This window comes from Mobula hypostoma, chromosome 12, assembly GCF_963921235.1.
Source record: "Mobula hypostoma chromosome 12, sMobHyp1.1, whole genome shotgun sequence".
Taxonomy (NCBI): domain Eukaryota; kingdom Metazoa; phylum Chordata; class Chondrichthyes; order Myliobatiformes; family Myliobatidae; genus Mobula; species Mobula hypostoma.
In genome coordinates, this window is record NC_086108.1 from 32,585,199 (window position 1) to 32,608,913 (window position 23,715).

The following is a 23,715-nucleotide window of genomic DNA, read 5'->3' on the forward strand; positions in this document are numbered from 1 at the left end:
AGGCTATTATTGAAACTTGGTTGAGAGAGTGCAGGAATGGCGATTAATATCCAGGTTTTCAAAGCTCTAGAAAAGATAGAGAAGGAGACCGGGGGGGGGGGGGGGGTGGGTGGGCGGGGTGCGAAGAGTTGCATTGCTAATCAGGGATAACAGCACTGCTGCACTTATGGCTGACATAATTGGGTAGAACTCAGGAACAGGAAGGGTGCAATCACACAAATGGGATTGTACTACAGACCTCCCCAATAGCCCCCAGAACAGTGAGGGGCAGATATGTAATCAGATTAAGGAAATGTCTAAAAATAATAGGGTTGTTGTCATGTGGGATTTCAACTTCCCTAATATAAACTGTGACCATCTTGGTGCAAGGGGTTTAGATGGGTCAGAATTTGTTAAGTGTAAGCAGTAGGGCTCCTATAATCAATATGTGGACTGTCCAATGAGAGGAAGGACTCTACTGGACCAACTGTTGTATAATGAACTTGGCCAGGTGACTGACCTTTCAGTGCTCAGCAGTTAAGGAACAATGACCACTACTCCTTAACTTTTAGGATAGCTATAGATAAGGATAGGTTCGGGCTTCTCCAGAGTTTTCAATTGGAGTAGAGCATTATGAGGGCATTAGGCAAGATTGAAGAAGAGTTAATTTGGAACACCATTTTTCTGGCAAGTCCACATCAAGCATGTGGAGGTTGTTTAAAGATCAACTGCACAAAGTACAGGACAGGTATGTTCATGTTAGAAAGAAGGACAGGATGGAAAGATAGAGAACCTTGGATGACAAAAGGGTGATGAATTTGGTCAAGGAAGTGTAAAGCTTGGAAGTTAGGATCAAATTGTGACGAAAGTACACATAGACTAAGATATCGACTGTCCTGTGCTATCACCAGTGGGATCAACAGTTGATCTGCCACCTGTCTTCAGGAGAGAGAGATAAGTAAAGACAATGGAGCAGCATTTGGAAATGTTAATGAAGAGAGGGGAGAGTTTAACGGAAGGAGACAGCGGTCTGGGAATTGTCAAAGACCGGCTCCTCTTTGAACCCTGAACTGTTTGAAGTGATGGACAGGCGATACCCCAGCAGGGGGATAAAAAGGGACAGGTTCGCTAAGGCAAGACACACACAACACCACGAGGTAACGAGACCCTGGAAGTGGTGCGCCTCCCACAAGTCGGTGGGAGTTTTGGAGGGCTGGTCGCGGCACCAAGCCATAGACGCACAGGGTGGAAAGGTACGATCGGCAGGAACCTGGTGTGTGTCCGCCCTTGCCTGGGTGCCAGGTTCACCGCAGAGAAACGATCGTATCTGGAAATGGAGGGGTCACAGTCAGTGACCTCAGAAGACATTACAAAGGGCTCGCCCGAAAGCTGACTGCGAAGAATATCGAAGGTCTGTGTGGAAGCCATTTGAATATTCATTCGCTTTTGCTCTCTCTCTCCTTCCACACCCCCGTCCATCGCACCGGCAGTGATTACTGTGAACTGAACTGAACTCAATTGAACTGAACTTTGCGTCACTTTGAAGCTGGTCATTTACCCCTAGACGACGATAGAGCTTGATTGATCCTATTATCCTAGATATGTGCACGTGTGTTCATTCATTGCTAACCTGTTGCATTTATATCCTTACTATTAGAGTACTGTGTTGCTTATTTCTTTAATAAAACGTTCTTAGTTCCAGTAATCCAGACTCCAACTGAGTGATCCATTTCTGCTGGTTTGGCAACCCAGTTACGGGGTACGTAACGTAAGTGGGGTTCTCGTCCGCGATTTTGAACGCTAAATTTGGGACGGAGTAAATTGATTGGGTTAAAATTCCCGAAAGAAAGAAAAGACAAACAGCAGAAATGAAGATTGAGGAATTTCTAAAGGCGCCGACCTTGGAGGCATTAGAGGATGCCAGGAAAGCAGAATTGGCGGCTGTGGCCAAACGGTTGAATCTTGTTAAGGGGAAGTCGACAATTAGGAGAGAGGAGATACACAGAGCTATCGTAGAGCACTATGTATCTAAAGGTGTGTTTCCCCAAGGGGAGCTGGAGGTGGTGTCTATTGAAAAACCTGCTGGAGACGCGGTACAGGTGCAGCTTGAAAAACTGAGACTCGAGCACGAGTTCCAGGTACGGCAGTTAGAACACGAAGAGAAGCAGTTAGAAAGGCAGGACAGAGAGCTAGAAAGGCAGGACAGAGAGCTAGAAAGGCAGGACAGAGAGCTAGAAAGGCAGGACAGAGAGCTAAAAGGCAGGACAGAGAGCTAGAAAGGCAGGACAGAGAGCTAGAAAGGCAGGACAGAGAGCTAGAAAGGCAGGACAGAGAGCTAGAAAGGCAGGACAGAGAGCTAGAAAGGCAGGACAGAGAGCTAGAAAGGCAGGACAGAGAGCTAGAAAGGCAGGACAGAGAGCTAGAAAGGCAGGACAGAGAGCTAGAAAGGCAGGACAGAGAGCTAGAAAGGCAGGACAGAGAGCTAGAAAGGCAGGACAGAGAGCTAGAAAGGCAGGACAGAGAGCTAGAAAGGCAGGACAGAGAGCTAGAAAGGCAGGACAGAGAGCTAGAAAGGCAGGACAGAGAGCTAGAAAGGCAGGACAGAGAGCTAGAAAGGCAGGACAGAGAGCTAGAAAGGCAGGACAGAGAGCTAGAAAGGCAGGACAGAGAGCTAGAAAGACAGGACAGAGAGCTAGAAAGACAGGACAGAGAGCTAGAAAGGCAGGACAGAGAGTTAGAAAGGCAGGACAGAGAGCTAGAAAAGCAGGAGAGAGAGTGGCGGTTACAACGGCAAGAGAGAGAGAGGGAGTTGGAGCGAGAGGAGAAACAGAGGGAAAGGGAATTTGAGCTGGAGAAGTTAAAGATAAGGGCAGAGCAGGGGCCCATGCCGAACCAAGGTAGAGGGTTCCAGGTGACCCAGGAGGTTAGGCTGGTTCCCCCATTTGATGATACCGATGTGGATCGGTACTTTGTCCATTTCGAAAAAGTTGCTACAAGTCAGGACTGGCCGAGGGATAAGTGGGCTGGTTTGCTTCAGAGTGTACTGAAAGGGAAAGCCCAACAAGCTTACTCAGCTTTGTCCGCGGAAGATACCCAGAGGTTTGAGGTGGTGAAAGAGGCCATCCTCAGGATTTATGAGATGGTCCCGGAGGCATACCGGCAGAGGTTCCGGAATGCGAGGAAGCAGTGGGACCGCATGTATTTAGAGTTTGCCCGTGAGATGCAGACATATTGTGAGCATTGGTGCGCCTTGAAGGGGGTAGAGGGGGATTATGACAGACTGCTACAGCTGATCCTGATTGAGCAGTTTAAAGGTTGTGTCCCTGAGGGAATGAGACCCTACCTAGATGAGAAAGAGGCAGCTACGTTAGCCGCAACTGCTAAGTTAGCGGATGAGTACGCGTTGACACACAGAATGAAGTTTGCCCCGAGTAAAGGCTACCAGAAGGGTAGTCAGGACGGCGGGGAGAGTCTGCCAGAAGAGTCAGAAAGTAAGCCGGGGACTAGTGAGAAGGATAAGGTAGACCGGGAGCAGTCTGGTAGGAAGTCTCCTGGGATTATCTGCTTATAATTGTGGGACAAGTCGGACACTTTGCGTCCAGGTGCTTTGCCCCAAAGAAGAAGACGGGAAAAGGAAAAACGGCAATTTTGACCGGCTGTATTGAGCTGGTAAACGAACCGCTAGGAGAGGAAAGGTCTGCCAAAGTTCAGGAAGGGCGCGAGAGGTTTATCTTGGCCGGATTGGTGTCAGTGAAGGAGGGGTTAAACCCAGTGCCAGTGCGGATCTGGAGAGACACGGGACCGTGTCAGCCATTGATATTGAAGAGTGTATTAGAGTTTAGCTCAGAGACCCAGACTGGGGAGGTCAAGGTAAAAGGTATTGGAGAAGGGACAGAGGCAGTCCCTTTGCATCAGATACACCTACAAAGCAACCTGGTCTCTGGACTAGTCATGATCGGGGTGAGGCCCGAATTACCGATGAAAGGCGTGGAAGTCTTGCTTGGTAGTGACCTCGCCGGGGGAATCGTGTTCCCAGCCGTGAGATTGGCAGGTCAGCCTGCCAGCACTGAGGCCCCGCCCATGGACTCACAGGTTCATCCCGGGACTGCCGAAGTAAATTTAGCTGAGATGTACCAGGAGGAGGTAGAAAGTGAAAAGAAGGAGTGTAGTGAAACAAAAGGTAGTGAGGGAGCTGAGACAGACTTGGCATTAGCCAAGAAGGAATTTGTGCAGGCGCAGGAGCGAGACGAGGGGCTGATGGTTTTGGCGGAGACAGCTCTCTCTGACGCAGAATTAATAAGGGAGCCAGTAGGCTATTGTGTGGAGGAGGAAGTGCTAAGGAAGAAAGGGAGACCAAGTACTGTACCCGCAGATGAGGAATGGGGGGTGGTGCAAAAGAGTTATGGGGATGAGATTTTTAACCTGGCCCACAAGGTACCCCTCGGAGGACATTTTGAGGTGTTGGAGGAAACAGTTGGTGGAATCATGAAAGAGGTTTACCGGCTGCACAGGAGGAAGGATGTTATTGATTATGGCAGACGCGAACTGAGACGGTCACAGGCTTTTGATATGCTAACAAACCTAGTCGGTGTTAGCGCGGAAATCAATGAAGCTAGGGTCCCCCGATAAGAGAAAAAAACCATTTTGAAAAGATGAGTATGGTATCGACCAGATGGGAGAAGGCTATCGTTTTGGCCAGCTCTGCTGATAAGGTCTCTCCCTTAATCCCCAAACAAAGAGACTCTTTAGGAGAAGTAATTAAACGGCTTGCACACGTGTGTTTGATTGTCCGGAGGCGATGCAAAGAACTGGGACGTTGGGTGGTGTTTGTCATGCTAGGACAGCCTAGAGAGCAACACCCCTATAGAATGAGTAATTCAGTGACGAAAGGGCTGACGAACACAGAGGTGTGTATTGGCGAGGTAATACGGCTGTCTGAAGCCAGCTTGATAGTGAACTTTGAAAAAAATGAGTTTGGCCCCACGAAGGTCACTTATCTGGGAATTGTGGTAACACGGGCAGCTGGCAGTGATGCAAGCTAAAGTGCGGGCTATCTCTGACATCCCAACCCCGACAGACAAGAGGACCCTCAGAAGGCTCTTGGAGATGGTGGGGTACTGTAGGAAGTTTTGCAATAACTCTGTGGTTACTACCCCTCCCCCTCCTACTAAGCCCTTGCGAGAGAAAACTAAGTCGGAATGGGACGACCCTTGTTATTGTGGTCCGGGACGAAACCCAATGAGAGGTTACATTGATCGCAATTCATCAGTGTTTTCGGCCACTATGAAGTTTGCTAAGTTGGAGCCTGGTTTAAGGGATTATTAATAACACATATAAAAGGAACAGAAAATGTGATTGTTGACTGTCTGTCAGGTGTTGACAACTTAAAATTCGCCGTTTTAGCCAAATAGCTGATAAAGATGTATATTTGTGTGTATCAAATAATGTATTCATGTTTATAATTTTTACCCCGGTAAAAATCCTTAAAGGTGAGGGGTGTGACGAAAGTACACATAGACTAAGATATTGACTGTCCTGTGCTATCACCAGTGGGATCAACAGTTGATCTGCCACCTGTCTTCAGGAGAGAGAGATAAGTAAGGACAATGGAGCAGCATTTGGAAATGTTAATGAAGAGACGGGAGAGTTTAACGGAAGGAGACAGCGGTCTGGGAATTGTCAAAGACCGGCTCCTCTTTGAACCCTGAACTGTTTGGAGTGATGGACAGGTGATACCCCAGCAGGGGGATAAAAAGGGACAGGTTCGCTAAGGCAGACACACACAACACCACAAGGTAACGAGACCCTGGAAGCGATGTGCCTCCCACAAGTCGGTGGGAGTTTTGGAAGGCTGGTCGCGGGACCAAGCCATAGATGCACAGGGTGGAAAGGTACGATCGGCGGGAACCTGGTGTGTGTCCGCCCTTGCCTGGGTGCCAGGTTCACCGCAGAGAAACGATCGTATCTGGAAACGGAGGGGTCACAGTCAGTGACCTCAGAAGACATTACAAAGGGCTCGCCCGAAAAATGACTGCGAAGAATATCGAAGGTCTGTGTGGAAGCTGTTTGAATATTAATTCGCCTTTGCTCTCTCTCTCCTTCTCCCCCCCACCACCCCCGTCCATCGCACCGGCAGTGATTACTGTGAACTGAACTGAACTCAATTGAACTGAACTTTGCGTCACTTTGAAGCTGGTCATTTACCCCTAGACGACGATAGAGCTTGAGTGATCCTATTATCCTAGATCTGTGTACATGTGTGTTTATTCATTGCTAACCTGTTGCATTTATATCCTTACTATTAGAGTACTGTGTTGCTTATTTCTTTAATAAAACTTTCTTAGTTCCAGTAATCCAGACTCGAACTGAGTGATCCATTTCTGCTGGTTTGGCAACCCAGTTACGGGGTACGTAACAAAACGAAAACACACAAATATAAAGACGCCAGAAAAGAACTAAAGGAGGGAATTAGGAAAGCCAAGAGGGGCCATGAGGAGTCCTTGTAAGTAAGATTGAGGCGAATCCCAAGGCATTCTATACATACACCAAGAGCAAGAGGATTACTGGGGAGAGGATAGGACCATTCAAGTATGGGGTGGGGGGGGGAAATATTTGCTTGGATGCGGAGAATGTGAGTGAGGTACTTGATAAGTACTTTGCCGCAGTATTTACCAAGGAAAAGGATATGGAGAACCAGGAGATCAGTGCCAAGTATATAAATATGTTAGGGTATTTAGAGATCGAGGAAGAGGAAGTGTTGGGCCTACTAACTATTAAGGTGAATGTTCCCGGGGCCTGGTGAGATTTACTTCAGGTTACCGAAGGAGGTAAGAGATGAGATTGCTGGGGCCTTGATCAGTATGTTTGCCTCCGGTCTAGGCACAGGCAAGGTCCCAAGGGACAGATGAGTGGCTAATGTTGCACCTATATTTAAGAGGGGAACAAGGGAAAATTCAGAAAACTATAGACTGGCAAGTCTCATGCCAGTTGTAGGGGAAATTGCTGGAGAAAATTCTTAGGGACAGGATATACGAGCATCTGGAAACCCATGGCTTAATTAGGGAGAGCCAGCATGGCTTTGTGCATGGCAGGTCATGTTTTATCAACTTGATTGAGTTTGTTGATGACAGATTGATAAAGGTAGGGCAGATGTTGTCTGCATGGATTTCAGTAAGGCATTTGACCAAGTCCCTCATGGGAGGCTAATTGGCAGTTTGGATTCAGAACTAGCTTGTGCATAGAAGACAGAGAAGACAGCTACTCAAGCTGGAGGTCTGTAAATTAGTGGTGTTCTGCAGGGAGCTATTCTGGAACCTCAGCTGTTTGTTATGTATATAAATGACCTGGATGGGTTAGTAAGTTTGCAGGTAATACCAAGATTAGAGGAGTTGTGGATAGCATAGAAGACCGGCAAAGAATACAGCACGATACGGATCAGTTGCAGATATGGGAAGAGAAACAGCAGATGGAGTTTAACCAGATAAATGTGAGGTGTTGCACCTTGGTAGGGCAAATGCAAGGAGACAGTGCACTGTTAAGGGCAAAATCCTTAACAGTGTTGCTGAGCAGTGAGATCATGGGATCCAAGTTCATAGCTCCATAAAAGTAGCTACACAGGTTGATAGTGTGGTTAAGACGGCTAATGGAATGCTTGCTTTTACTTATGGAGGCATTAAAGTTCAAAAGTCAAGAGGTTATGTTGCAACTTTATAAAACACTGGTTAGGCCACGTCTGGATTATTGCATTGAGTTCTGATCACTCCACTACAAGAAAGATGCTGAGACATTGGACAGGGCGCAGAAGAGGTTTATCAGGATGCTGCCCGGTTTAGAGTACATGTGCTATTAAGAGAGGCTGGATAAACTTGGGTTGTTTTCTCTGGAGAGACAGAGTATGAGGGGAGATCTGATCGAGGTTTAAGATTATGAGAGGCATAGGTAAGAGTAGACAGGGAGTATTTGTTTCCCAGGGTTGAAACGTCAAATTCCAGAGGGCACAAATTGAAGGCAAGAAGGGATTAGGTTTGAAGAGGATGTGAGGGGCAAGTTTTTCTTTTCAACAGAGAGTGGTGGATGCCTGGAATGCACTGCCTGTATGGAAGTAGAGGCAAATACATTAGAGGCTATTAACAGACATTGAGATCGGCACATGAATACGAGGAAGTTGAGTGGTATGGACATTGTGTAAGTAGGAGGGGTTAGTGTCTGGGTGTTTCTGATTTGCTTTTTAGCTGGTTCAGTACAACATTGTGGGCCATAGGGCCTGTTCCTGTGCTCTACTGTTTTATGTTCCATGAAAAATGGTGGCTATTGAAGATTAACAGAGTTGGAACTACCATAATGTCAAAGAAAACACAAAAAATTGCAGTTAAGACCACAAGACATAGGAGCAGAATTAGGCCATTCAGCCCATTGTCTGCACCACCATCCCATCATGGCTAATCCTGAATCCCACTCAACTCCACAACACTGCCTTCTCACCATATCCTTTGATGCCCTGACTGATCAGGAAACAATCAACTTCTGTCTTAAAAATACCCACGGACTTGGCCTCCATTGCAGTCTGTGGCAGAGCATTCCACAGATTCACTACTTTCTGGCTAAAAAAAAAACTCCTCCTTACCTCTGTTCTGAAAAGTCGCCCCTCAATTTTGAGGCTGTGCCCTCTAGTTCTGGATACCCCCACCATACGAAACATCCTCTCTACATCCACCTTACCTAGTCCTTTCAACATCAGGTAGGTTTCAATGAGAATCTCCACATTCTTCTAAGTTCCAGTGAGTACAGGCCCAAAGCTGCCAAGCACTCATATGTTAACCCCTTAATTCCTGGAATCATCCCTATGAACCTTGTGGAATCTCTCTAATGACAACACACCCTTTCTGAGATATGCGGCCCAAATCTGTTGACATACCCCAAGTGCGGCCTGACTAGTGTGTTATAAAGGCTCAGCATTATCTCCTTGCTTTTATATTCTTTTCCCCTTGAAATAAATGCCAACATTGCATTTGCCTTCTTTACCACAGACTCAACCTGCAAATTAATCTACTGGGAGTTTTGCACGAGGACTCCCAAGTCCCCCTCTGCACTTCTGATGTTTGAACCTTCTCCCCATTTAGATAATAGTCTGCACTATTGTTCCTTTTACCAAAATGCATTCTCACACATTTCCCAACACCTTATTCCATCTACCACTTTTTTGTCCATTCTTTGAATTAGTTTGATTCCTGCTGCAATCACATTGCTTCCTCAGCACTAACAACTCCTCCACCTATATTCGTATCATCTGCAAACTTTGCCACAAAGCCATCAATTCTATTATCCAAATCACTGACAAACAATGTGAAAAGTGGAGGTCCCAATACTGACCCCTGAGGAACACCACTAGTCACTGGCAGCCAACCAGAAACGGCCCCCTTTATTCCCACTTGATGCCTCCTGCCTGTCAGCTATTCCTCTATGCTGGCCTGTATCTTTCCTGTAATGCCATAGGATTTTATCTTGTAAGTAAGCTCATGTGTGGCATCTAATTAAATGTCTTCTGAAAATCCAAGTAAACGACATCTACTGCCTCTCTGCTTGCTACTTCCTCGAAGTCTAACTGAAATGTCAGGCACAATTTCCCTTCACAGAAACCATGCTTTGACTTATTTTATCATTAGTCACCAAGTATCCTGAAACCCCATCCTCAATAACAGACTCCAACACTTTCCCAACCACTGAGGTTAGGTTAACTAGCCTATAATTTCCATTCTTTTGCCTTCCTTCTTTCCTTCTTAAAGAGTGGAGTGACATTTGCAATCTTCCAGTCCTCTGGGACCATACCAGTTTTCAAAGAAATCAGAATATTGGATACTGGCAGCAAAGGAGAACTTTATTGCTGCATTTTTTTTTATTTTAAGAGGCCCTTCCGCTAATACAGCAATGCACTACAGACACCACTCTTCATTCACAAAGCAGGTCAGTAGAATACTACCAAGGAAATGCTCCACAAGTCTTGTATGTCTCACTTGCAAAACATCAAGGGCTAACTGGCAGGGGGAACAATCACAGATGGGACTGCCTTCTGATTTGCAGTACTGATCCTTGAACAATTAGTCTCTCAATTGCAAACTTCTAAAAGCTTAAGGAAAAATCTCCAGTGGTGTAACTAACTATATGACCTATGTTCATAACAAGTCACAGCTTTTACATAGAAACATAGAAAATAGGTGCAGGAGTAGGCCATTCGGCCCTTCAAGCCTGCACCGCCATTTATTATGATCATGGCTGATCATCCAACTCAGAACCCAGCCTTCCCTCCATACCTGCTGACCCCTGTAGCCACAAGGGCCATATCTAACTCCCTCTTAAACATAGCCAATGAACTGGCCTCAACAGTTTGCTGTGGCAGAGAATTCCACAGATTCACCACTCTCTGTGTGAAGAAGTTTTTCCTAATCTCGGTCCTAAAAGGCTTCCCCTCTATCCTCAAACTGTGACTCCTCATTCTGGACCTCCCCAACATCGGGAACAATCTTCCCGCATCTAGCCTGTCCAATCCCTTTAGGATCTTATACGTTTCAATCAGATCCCTCCTCAATCTTCTAAATTCCAACGAGTACAAGCCCAGTTCATCCAGTCTTTCTTCATATGAAAGACCTGCCATCCCAGGAATCAATCTGGTGAACCTTCTTTGTACTCCCTCTATGGCAAAGATGTCTTTCCTCAGATTAGGGGACCAAAACTGCACACAATACTCCAGGTGTGGTCTCACCAAGGCCTTGTACAACTGCAGTAGTACCTCCCTGCTCCTGTACTCGAATCCTCTTGCTATAAATGCCAGCATACCATTCGCCTTTTTCACCGCCTGCTGTACCTGCATGCCCACTTTCAATGACTGGTGTATAATGACACCCAGGTCTCGTTGCACCTCCCCTTTTCCTAATCGGCCACCATTCAGATAATAATCTGTTTTCCTATTTTTGCCACCAAAGTGGATAACTTCACATTTATCCACATTAAATTGCATCTGCCATGAGTTTGCCCACTCACCCAACCTATCCAAGTCACCCTGCATCCTCTTAGCATCCTCCTCACAGCTAACACTGCCACCCAGCTTCGTGTTATCCGCAAACTTGGAGATGCTGCATTTAATTCCCTCATCCAAGTCATTAATATATATTGTAAACAACTGGGGTCCCAGCACTGAGCCTTGCGGTACCCCACTAGTCACTGCCTGCCATTCTGAAAAGGTCCTGTTTATTCCCACTCTTTGCTTCCTGTCTGCTAACCAATTCTCCACCCACACCAATACCTTACCCCCAATACCGTGTGCTTTAAGTTTGCACACTAATCTCCTGTGTGGGACCTTGTCAAAAGCCTTTTGAAAATCCAAATATACCACATCCACTGGTTCTCCCCTATCCACTCTACTAGTTACATCCTCAAAAAATTCTATGAGATTCGTCAGACATGATTTTCCTTTCACAAATCCATGCTGACTTTGTCCGATCATTTCACCGCTTTCCAAATGTGCTGTTATCACATCCTTGATAACTGACTCCAGCAGTTTCCCCACCACCGACGTTAGGCTAACCGGCCTATAATTCCCCGGTTTCTCTCTCCCTCCTTTTTTAAAAAGTGGGGTTACATTAGCCACCCTCCAATCCTCAGGAACTAGTCCAGAATCTAACGAGTTTTGAAAAATTATCACAAATGCATCCACTATTTCTTGGGCTACCTCCTTAAGCACTCTAGGATGCAGACCATCTGGCCCTGGGGATTTATCTGCCTTCAATCCCTTCAATTTACCTAACACCACTTCCCTACTAACATGTATTTCACTCAGTTCCTCCATCTCACTGGACCCTCTGTCCCTTACTATTTCTGGAAGATTATTTATGTCCTCCTTAGTGAAGACAGAACCAAAGTAATTATTCAATTGGTCTGCCATGTCCTTGCTCCCCATAATCAATTCACCTGTTTCTGTCTGCAGGGGACCTACATTTGTCTTTATCAGTCTTTTCCTTTTTACATATCTATAAAAGCTTTTACAGTCCACTTTTATGTTCTCTGCCAGTTTTCTCTCATAATCTTTTTTCCCCTTCCTAATTAAGCCCTTTGTCCTCCTCTGCTGAACTCTGAATTTCTCCCAGTCCTCAGGTGAGCCACTTTCTCTGGCTAATTTGTATGCTACTTCTTTGGAATTGATACTATCCCTAATTTCTCTTGTCAGCCACGGGTGCACTACCTTCCTTGATTTATTCTTTTGCCAAACTGGGATGAACAATTGTTGTAGTTCATCCATGCAACCTTTAAATGCTTGCCATTGCATATCCACCGTCAATCCTTTAAGTGTCATTTGCCAGTCTATCTTAGCTAATTCACGTCTCATACCTTCAAAGTTACCCCTCTTTAAGTTCAGAACCTTTGTTTCTGAATTAACTATGTCACTCTCCATCTTAATGAAGAATTCCACCATATTATGGTCACTCTTACCCAAGGGGCCTCTCACGACAAGATCGCTAATTAACCCTTCCTCATTGCTCAAAACCCAGTCCAGAATAGCCTGCTCTCTAGTTGGTTCCTCGACATGTTGGTTCAAAAAACCATCCCGCATACATTCCAAGAAATCCTCTTCCTCAGCACCTTTACCAATTTGGCTCACCCAGTCTACATGTAGATTGAAGTCACCCATTATAACTGCTGTTCCTTTATTGCACACATTTCTAATTTCCTGTTTAATACCATCTCCGACCTCACTACTACTGTTAGGTGGCCTGTACACAACTCCCACCAGCGTCTTCTGCCCCTTAGTGTTATGCAGCTCTACCCATATCGATTCCACATCTTCCCGGCTTATGTCCTTCCTTTCTATTGCGTTAATCTCTTTCTTAACCAGCAACGCCACCCCACCTCCCCTTCCTTCATGTCTATCCCTCCTGAATATTGAATATCCCTGAACGTTGAGCTCCCATCCCTGGTCACCCTGGAGCCATGTCTCTGTGATCCCAACTATATCATAATCATTAATAACAATCTGCACTTTCAATTCAGCCACCTTATATACCCATACAACAGACATCCTCAAAAGATCTTTCCACATGCCTTGGAGGCTGCTTGGTCTATTACTAGCTACGCACATCAAAGTTGCTGGTGAACGCAGCAGGCCAGGCAGCATCTCTAGGAAGAGGTACAGTCGATGTTTCAGGACGAAGGGTCTCGGCCTGAAACGTCGACTGTACCTCTTCCTATGGCCTGCTGCGTTCACCAGTAACTTTGATGTGTGTTGCTTGAATTTCCAGCATCTGCAGAATTCCTGTTGTTTGGTCTATTCTTTAGGTGAATGCCTAGACACTATTAACAGCTGTCCTAATCTCCTCAGGATCAGCCAACATAGAAATACCTTTGAATAACACCTGAACCTAAATCTCACTTCACTATCTGGGCACTTTGGTGCGAGATTACAGATGAGCACCATCGTACAACTTCAATAGTCCTCTACCTCTGGCTTCCCTTTTATTGGATTTGATACATTGATCTCAGCTTTAACCTTGAGTTTTTATATTCTTTCAATTGTTTATTTTGGCTGTTTGCCCTCTCACAAAGAACACTTACTAACTTACATCTTGTCCTATTCAACGTTTCCATAATTGATTCATTAAACTTCAATAGCAAATCCATTCTTACTGGCTTTCTACAAGTCTTCCTTCCTCAAGACTTGTGAAGGAGATCTTGTATCAAAATCATTGTTTTGTCAGAGACCTATCTAATGCACAATGATACTTTTAATGAAGCTTTCCAGCACCTTCCACCACAGCAGCTTAAAGAGAAAAAATATCAATAGGAAAGTACAACTTTATGGGGCAACATATCATAACAATCTATATACTTTCCTACTGATACACTTAACACCGTTCAGCACTTTAAAATCCTTGTTCACCTGCCCACATGAGAAATGCTGCGCAATTTTTTTTCACATTTAAAATTTTCTTCCATGGTCTCATGTACTGAACAAAGGCTCATAGCCTGATTCAAAAGCCTTCACATCGGAGCTCTAGCCAAAGCCTCAATTCACCATGGCTTTGCTCACGTTACCAACTTGCATCCAGCTTTGACACCACTCTCCACATTAAGACAATTACACGTTCATCTTGTTTTCATTAATAAGCTTAATCATTGCCAGTTACTTCTAGACAATATAGAACTACAAGGTTGTACTATCCTTTGCAAAATATCCCAGAATCAAAGGTAACTTCCGTATTTTTCTTAAAAACAAGTCTTCATAGACTATCCTCGTTTCAACGTCATGTGAGGAAGCAATGACTTCAGCTATCTGACACTTCAGTCTCCCCATTCTGTAAAGACGGACATCAAGGATTCACTGTAGAACTGGTGATCCCTAACATACAACCTCTAAATTCACACTGCCCATAACCAACTCCATGTCATTCTAGTTCCACCAAGCTGCTGATCACTCAGCTTTATGTTATGGTATTCAGTCTAAAATGTACTCTCATTAGATAGTTCTCTTCATGATCACTCAGGTTAATTGAATAAACTTGTCTTTGTAAATTTCTACTGTTCCTCCAAAACCCATGAGTAATGTAGAATCCCAAATACATGGACATGTTTCTCACTATTCCAAATTTCCCTCAATTAAAAATTCCCATCCTGGTACAGTACTAAAACAGTCCATAAAAATCATAAATAACAAATTGAGAATGTGGTAAATTGTTTTCAATCCCTTTGCTGCATTTTCTACTGTTGTCCTTTAACAATACCCAAATAAATGAGATGCCTTTATCTAGCTTCTGTCCTACCTACTTAGAGCAAAAAAACCAAAATTGGTCTTACTTCCCCTTCCTGGATCACAGTCTCAAGTTGTGAAACTTGCTCTGGATTTCCTGATTGCTCATTCCTTATCAACATTGTTTGAATATGCTTTATTTTATGCAGAGGATACTCATTTCTACTCAACCTTAATTCATCTACCAATGCATGATACTTAGCATCACACCTGTTAACTCAGTGGTCCCCAACTACCGGGCCGCAAAGCATGTGCTACCAGGCCGCAAGGAAATGATATGATTTGGCAATATGAGCCAGCTGCACCTTTCCTCATTCCCTGTCACTCCTACTGTTGAGCTTGAGCGCACGTGAGGTCATTAGCCACGCGGTCATCAGTCGGTATGAGTAAAAAACAAACGTCGCTTGAGAGTTTCTTTGGAAGAGGTGGAAGAGGGCAGAAAAGGCCTAATGATGATGATGATAACGCAGAGACTGCAAAAAAAAAGTTTCCTTCAACAGAAAATACGAGTCGTACATAAAATATGGCTTTATTGCGACCGGAGACTCGCACACTCCAAGCCCCCTGTGTGTGATATGTGGAGACAAGCTGTCTAATCGCTACAGATTTCTTTCAGGAAAAAAGTCACCACTGGCAGCACACTTCAGTGACAAGGAGTGGATAGCAAAACTCGTTTATCTGTGTGACACCTTCAATCTGCTCAATGAACTCAATTTGTCACTTCAGGGGAGAATGACAACTGCCTGCAAGTTGGCAGATGAAGTGTCTGCTTTCAAAGCCAAATTGGAAATGTGGGGACGGCGAGTGGACAGGGGCATCTGCCATGTTCCCAACATTAGCTGGGAATTTGGGAGAGACTGAGGCTGCACCGTCTTCCTCACAGCTGGTGCGCGATCACCTAACTTCGCTGTCGACAGAATTGGAGCGTTACTTCCCGACTGCAAATGACCCAAGACATGCAAGGGAATGGGTCCGTGACCCATTTGTGAATGCCCCCAGTGAATCATCCATGTCAACGCAGGAAGAAGATCAACTACTCGAGCTTGCAAATGACAGTGGGCTGAAAAGTATGCTTGACATAATATCTCTGCCGGCATTTTGGATCAAAGTCAAGGCTGAACATCCTGAGATAGCCACAAAAGCATTGAAAACGTTGCTTCCATTTCCAACATCATATCTCTGCGAAGCAGGATTTTCTGCAATGATTGCAACAAAAATGAAACTGTGGAATAGACTGGACATAAGGAACCCCCTTCAAGTATCGCTGTCTCCCATCATCCCTTGATGGGACCATCTTGTTGCAGGGAAACAAGCCCAGGGCTCCCACTGATTCACCGATATTGGTGTGTTGCAATGATTTTATATGTTCATACCAGGAAAATATGCGGTGTGTTTAATATCAAACGTTACTTAAAATGTTATGATGCAATTGAGTTATAAGTGACTTATAACTGACTTATCACTGAATTCATGGGAGGAAAATATGCGCTGTGTGTTTAATATTAAATTCATCAGATAAACCCTTTTAGAAACGAAATTGAGTGCATTATTTGCCACTTACGTGACTTATAGTTTCACCTATATTCCAGTCGTGATTAATAACCCCCCCCCCACCCCGTTGGCCTGTCCGCAAGAATATTGTCAATATTAAACCGGTCTGTAGTGCAAAAAAGGTTGGGGACCCCTGTGTTAACTGAGCATTGAGATAAGTAGCAGGAATGGCCTCCAACTCAATGCTGTGATGATCCAGATAATCTGCATTCTCAGTCTAGCACTAAACTGTCTTGGTGTATTTGATCTCCAGAATAGCTTTTAGCTTAAAAAGCTCACCTTGGCCATACATAACCTCCTCTACCTACATTCTTTCAAATCTAGCATCTTGCACATCTAAATTTAATCAATCCACAGGCCAAGTATTTTGCGCTGGCACCTCTATCCTAAAACCCCTCAGATGCTCTTTTCCCTTGGCCTCTCCAGCCATCTTCTTAGTGACGCTTTAAAACATTTGTTTCAGTTCAATGTCAATTGTTGATCAATAATGGTTAGGAAAATTACTGGGGGATTGGGATTTGCTCTGTGAACTACCACAGACTTGATGGGTTGAAAAAGCCAATCAACTCTGCATGAGGAAGTATGTAATAAATATGATGTCACTACTTTGAATGAGTTATTACACAAGTTCTTGACCATACCTTAAATACTCTTAGGAAAAGAGAATTGCTCCATAAATGAGAATGATACCCATACATGAATAGGATACAATGAAGACTAAAATAATACAAAGATGAATTTAGAGAAAGGAAGAGACACCAACAGTGGTCATGTTGAAACTACTGCACATGGGTATTAAAGTAATCGAAAGAATAAATGGAACACCGAAATCTCTCAAAACAGTAAAGAACATGAAGCATTGATCACCTTGAGTTTAACCTACACAAGCCTCCAACTTATCAAAGTATATCAATGGGAACTATTTTCTCATCCTGTGTTCATCCAGGTTCTGAGGAGTTGCAATTCAAAAACAAGGATACAATGCTTACATTGTATGAGGCCTTGGTAAGATTCCAACCTGAAGTATTACATTCAGTATGGGCACCAAAGCTCAAGCAAATTTTGGTCTTCGAAAAAGCTGAAATGGACTATAATATCCAAGTTTCAAAGCTTGAATTATGTGGTTATGTTCCGTAAATATAGTGTGTATTGCTTAGAATTAATGTGGTTGAGGTGGTAATTTAATTGAAGCACTCCATATCATAATATCTTCCGGGATTATCACAGAACAAGGAAGCATCTACTAAAATTTAATGGAAAACACTTTAAGTGTAATCCAAAGGCTATCAAAATACAGTACCCAAATTACAAATAAGAGGATTGGACATTTGCTGATTTTGTTTTAAAATGTTACCAGTTATATCCTAGATGGAATTTTGTTCAACTGTGAAGCCAGACATCAAGGACACGCTTAAACTAAGATTGCTGAAGAGAGCTACTAAAAGCAATGTGGTTGTGTGGAGATACTGGCAACACACATCAAAGTTGCTGGTGAATGCAGCAGGCCAAGCAGCATCTCTAGGAAGAGGTACAGTCGGCGTTTCGGGCCGAGACCCTTCGTCAGGACTAACTGAAAGAAGAGCAAGTAAGAGATTTTAAAGTGGGAGGGGGAGGGATGGTGCCAAGAGCTGGACAGCTGATTGGCAGAAGGGATATGAGAGGATCATGGGACAGGAGGCCCAGGGAGAAGGGGGGCGGGAATCCAGAGGAGGGACAAGGGATATAGTGAAAGGGACAGAGGGAGAAAAAGGAGAGAGAAAGAATGTGTGTATATAAATAAATAACGGATGGGGTACGAGGGGGAGGTGGGGCATTAGCGGAAGTTTGAGAAGTCAATGTTCATGCCATCAGGTTGGAGGCTACCCAGACGGAATATAAGGTGTTGTTCTTCCAACCTGAGTGTGGCTTCATCTTTACAGTAGAGGAGGCCGTGGATAGACATATCAGAATGGGAATGGGACGTGGAACTAAAATGAGTGGCCACTGGGAGATCCACCATCAACTCTGCTCTCAAACGCATCTCCCCCATTTCACGCACATCTGCTCCCACTTCATCCTCCCGCCACCCCACTAGGAATAGGCTTCCCCTTGTCCTCACCTACCACCCCACCAGCCTCCGGGTCCAACATATTATTGTCCGTAACTTCCGCCACCTCCAACAGGATCCCACCACTAAGCACATCTTTCCCTCCCCCCCCGCTTTCCAGAGGGATCGTTCCCTACTCGACTCCCTTGTCCATTCGTCCACCCGATCCCTCCCCACCGACCTCCCTCCTGGCACTTATCTTTGTCAGCGAAACAAGTGCTACACATGCCCTTACACTTCCTCCCTTACCACCATTCAGGGCCCCAAACAGTCCTTCCAGGTGAGGCGACACTTCACCTGTGAGTTGGCTGGGGTGATATACTGTGTCCGGTACTCCTGATGTGGCCTTCTATATACTGGCGAGACCCAACGCATACTGGGAGATCATTTTGCTGAACACCTACGCTCTGTCCGCCAGAGAAAGCAGGATCTCCCAGTGGCCACACATTTTAATTCCACATCCCATTCCAATTCTGATATGTCTACCAACGGCCTCCTCTACCATAAAGATGAAGCCACACTCAGGTTGGAGGAACAACACCTTATATTCCGCCTAGGTAGCCTCCAACCTGATGGCATGAACACTGACTTCTCTAACTTCCGCTAATGCCCCACCTCCCCCTCGTACCCCATCCGTTATTTATTTATATACACATATTCTTTCTCTCGGTCTCCTTTTTCTCCCTCTGTCCCTCTCACTATACCCCTTGCCCATCCTCTGGGTTCCCCCCCTCCCCCTTTTCTTTCTCCCTAGGCCTCCTGTCCCATGATCCTCTCATATCCCTTCTGCTAATCACCTGTCCAGCTCTTGGCTCCATCCCTCCGCCTCCTGTCTTCTCCTATCATTTTGGATCTCCCCCTCCCCCTCTCAAATCTCTTACTAGCTCTTCTTTCAGTTAGTCCTGACGAAGGGTCTCGGCCCGAAACATCGATTGTACCTCTTCCTAGAGATGCTGTCTGGCCTGCTGCGTTCACCAGCAACTTGTGTTGCTTGAATTTCCAGCACCTGCAGAATTCCTCGTGTTTGTGTGGAGATACTGATTGCTTTTCACACAGCACAGTACTGCTATCTTCACCAAGCTTTTTGTAATTCTAAATAAGGCGATAATGTGAAATTACTTGGGGGTGTGGAAGAAAGATTGTATGATTTATGTGTGTGCATAGATTTGATTATTGGAAGATAAATTTACTGCAAGAACCAGAAGCAAGATGACTTAAAAGAAAGCAGCAAGCTATGATGATCTGAAATACATTACTTGAAAGACAGACGGAATCAGATTCTTCCCCTCTGCCATCTGATTCCTAAATGGACACTGAACCCCTGAACACTATGTCACTTTTAAAATATATACTATTTCTGCTTTTTACATGATTTTTGATCTATTCAATATACATATACTGTAATTGATTTACTTATTTATTAACATTTTATTTTTTTCTTTCTTCTATATTCTTGATTAGCCAGGGCATCAAAGGGTATGGGGTGAATGCAGAGGAGTGGTGATAACTGGAAGAATTGGATCAGCCCATGATTGAATGGCGGAGTAAACTCGATGGGCCAAATGGCCTACTTCTGCTCCTATATCTTATGGTCTTATGTATTGTATTGAACTGCTGCTGCTAAGTTAACAAATTTCACGACATATGCTGATGATAATAAACCTGATTCTGAGATTCAACACATTCAACAAAAACAAAGTGAATTAAATGAGTATTTAATAGAGAAATGTTGTAGTGGCTGGGGTGTGGGTGAAACAGACAGACCTAGCAATGTTAATTTGATATCTTTCGAATATCGAGACATGATGTACAAAATGATTTTCTCCTCTATAGCTTCATGCCATACAGGCAATGAAATTGTGAAGGCAACATAAACTGGCCAAACTGAAATTATGAAGACAGACTATTAAGTGGCTTGAAACAATCACAGGTAAACAGCAGCAGATACTCGCTACAGAATAATAGCAAAACATACTTAATCACCTGAATCGTTTATCCCAGTTTCTAAAGTCAAAAGAAACAGGTCTGTTGCGGGTTATGTAAAAATAAACAAGTGGCTCAAAAGAATATTTGGATTCTTGGTATTACTAAATGTGAAATATTGATAGATGGTTAAGGACTAACAGGAGATATATGTAACATTTCTCTCATGTAGCTATATATAATTGGACAATTGGAACTGTACTCTGTCTAATAATCAAGGCTCGGACATAAAAGGTTGAAAGTTTCCTACAGCTTGAAACACTCTACACTGGCATTTTGTAGCTTGGCAACTCTTGTTACACATTACATTTTAAATCTGTAATACAGATGGATAACAATTAACTAATTCTTTCTAAGATCCAAAACCAACCAAAATTAGTATTAGCCTAAAGCTGATTAACCTACCAGTGCAAATTTTGCAATCTCAGCTAAAAGCCTTTCTTAGTCAGGAAAATTAAGGATTACTAACAGTTTCTGGAACTCCAGTGAACTGGGAAATGTTTTATTTAAAAAAAGAGTTCTCCTGCTGAGGTTAAGATAATCAAGGATAATTTCTGTGCTCAGAACCAGTTGGATTCCAATTGTGCTGGACTAGAAAGCAGTAGTAACAAATTCTTATAACAAAAACAGAAAAAAGTACAAGAAGTGCATGTTTTCAGTATGGATGAATAATATAGAAAATGCCATTTAGATTATAAAACTCCCATGGTCAACCATTGAGATACTACCTCAAGATTTATTCCAGGAGTAAAAAAAAAGAGTAAACTAGTGATAATTTTTGGGTCATGGTATCCTTCAATACAAAGATGACTGAAGCCAAGAAACAACCCTGAAAGACAAGATACAATTGTCAAGTAACAAATAGTTAATAACCAAAAAAATCTGAAGGAACTCAGTGGATGGAGAAAAACAGTGCATCAGGAGGACTGTACAGAAACAATGACAATTCCTTTCCTCCCACAAGTGCTGCCAGATCTACTAAATTCTTCCAACAGATTGTTTGTTGCTCTAAATTCCATCATTAGCAAACTTATGTGATACTGAAGAGTTAAATGCTTCAGTAACGATTCCGACAAAAAATTCAAAAGGGACACATTATCTATCACCTTTTGTCAATAACCAACAACAAGACTATAAAATCAAGAAAGTATTAGTCAAATTCTGACTCTCCCTATCTGCATAACTGGACAATAACCAGAAGGAAATCCTGACCAATACTTCCTGGCGATTTCAATGATCTTTTAAAGTACAAACTGAAGGTTTGTTTCAGGATCAACCTATTCTGCAGTCTGAAACGTCGCTAAATTAAACGGGTTTACAAAGCTTCGTGGCCAATTGTGGACATTTAAAATCTACAAGTTTGCTCCAAAACACTAAAAATTGATTGCCTTTTAATAACCTTTAATAAACGTTAATATATCTGCTTACGGGTATGTTTTATTGCTTTCATAAACACGGTCTGCAATTACATAAGCAAACAGTTGCGAAGATGATAAACAGCGGAAATGCGAAAATATTAATGAACGTTAGAACGCCGCTTCCGCAGTTATATACTTAAAAGATCACATTTGGTTTGAGGGACATCCTATTACATTTACTCACAATATTGGGCAACTTCCATTGGCATCGAAGTACAGAACACGAAAAGGAACCTCTTCCGCGACTTCGTTCATGAAGACATTCTTAAAAGGAACCTGACGAACTTACTAAATTATTACCATAGATATTTCATCTAGATATGCTAATATAAAAGAAAAACTAGAAGACCACTCTAAAACAGTGTGCATATGTGTGTTGGGGAGGGGTGGAGAGAGATTGGGGAGAGAAGAGGGAGAAATAAAGCTGTAAAACCGTCTTCCTCGTTCCTCTTCACAGATCCTAACCTGAAATGTACTTTCGATACGAAACTCAAGGCTACTTAAAAAAAAATTCTAGACGCACACAGACATGTAATACGTAGAACTGAAACAAAGCTTGGGGGAACAAATCTGGCCTCGGTGTAAAGTTTGATGATGGGGAAGGGGGGGGAAAGGAGATTGATGGTGAACAGGCTTCGAGACAAAGCTGCAGTGCGTCAACCATCAGCACTTCCCCACCGTAACCGTAAATAACTCAGCTGCGCACTCTCAGCCCCACCGGCAAGCTCACCCCTACGTTTACCGGAAAGAGCCGCGGCGTAGCATAAGCTTGGGCCGTAGATCGAGAGGCGGCCGAACGGGCGAGATGCCGCGGACTGCAGACTCCGAGGCCCCAACCCGGCTACTGGGCCCAGGCTCCACTCGCCTTACCTCGCCGACTGCTGCTGGCGTGTTCGCTTGTTTCGCTTTCTCTTCTGGGGGGGGGATGGAGAAAAATCCGAAAGTCGGTGAGTTTTCAGGCCGGCCGGGCGCCACTGATCCCGGCGTGCTGCGCTTCTGAGGACCTCCGAGCACCTCGCTCCCCACCACCGCTCACTCGCATTAACCACGGATCCGCACTGGCAAAGATGGCCGCCCGCCAGAAGCCGGCGGGTAAACGTCATGTGCTGCCGGTAAACGCACGCTTGCGTGCGTCACTACGTCCGGACTCCCACGCTCCTCGTAGACGTCATCGTTTCCGGCCCTGTCATCGCAAGGCGGGGTAAAGGTTGTTGGGTTACTCCAGCAAGGGTAATGATAAGGTGTCCATACCATTTGGAATGTAGTCTGTATTCTTTTAATATTGAACCCTCCAAGTTTGCATTTGAAATAAGTATAAGTTATGGTTGCTGACGGCCTTCTACCAGTTCTGCATGAACTATTAGGCATAACACTGTCCTCAGTTTCTTGGAGTGTTAAGGAGATTCCGCACGTCACGTTTCTACAGATGCACTGTTGCAGGTTTCCTAACTAGTTATGTCATGATCTGGTACAGAAATTATAAGAAAGTGCAAGAGCAGTGAACTCAGCCCAACACATCATTAGGCACATCAGTCCTGAGGCACTTCCTCAAGAAAGCAACATCTTTCATTAAATTTCCCCATCTGGGCCATGCCATCTTATAGATGTATCAAGATGGCCCCAGCGACACGTCCTGCACGCAGTTCACAAATACTTAATCTTTTAAAAAATATATCTCTACTACAAATCTGTGTACGATTGGAGCCTATACTTCACATTTCGGGCCGACTAGGCGATCTGGTGCTTTCGCTATTTCCGAAGGAATTGGCCGAGGTTGAGAACAGAGTATCCAGCCTCATGGTGCAAACCCATGATCAGCTCCATTAATCGCCAATTGAAGCGCCGAGCAAGATTGAAATCAGCAAGGACGAGAGTGGAAGCTGAGCTGGTGTTCAGCACTGTCTGCC

General features: G+C 44.2%; 1 protein-coding gene across 10 annotated transcripts in view; it reads right to left on the reverse strand.

The window, feature by feature from the left end:
- The window catches only part of prrc2c (proline-rich coiled-coil 2C), a 104,139-nt gene extending 81,247 nt beyond the window's left edge, over positions 1 to 22,892 (reverse strand). For all 10 annotated transcript variants that reach the window (XM_063063792.1, XM_063063793.1, XM_063063797.1 and 7 more), the window contains exon 1: positions 22,679 to 22,892. The gene's annotated coding sequence lies outside the window, so the exon portion shown is untranslated. The remainder of the gene's footprint in view (positions 1 to 22,678) is intronic.
- Positions 22,893 to 23,715: the final 823 nt, after the last annotated feature.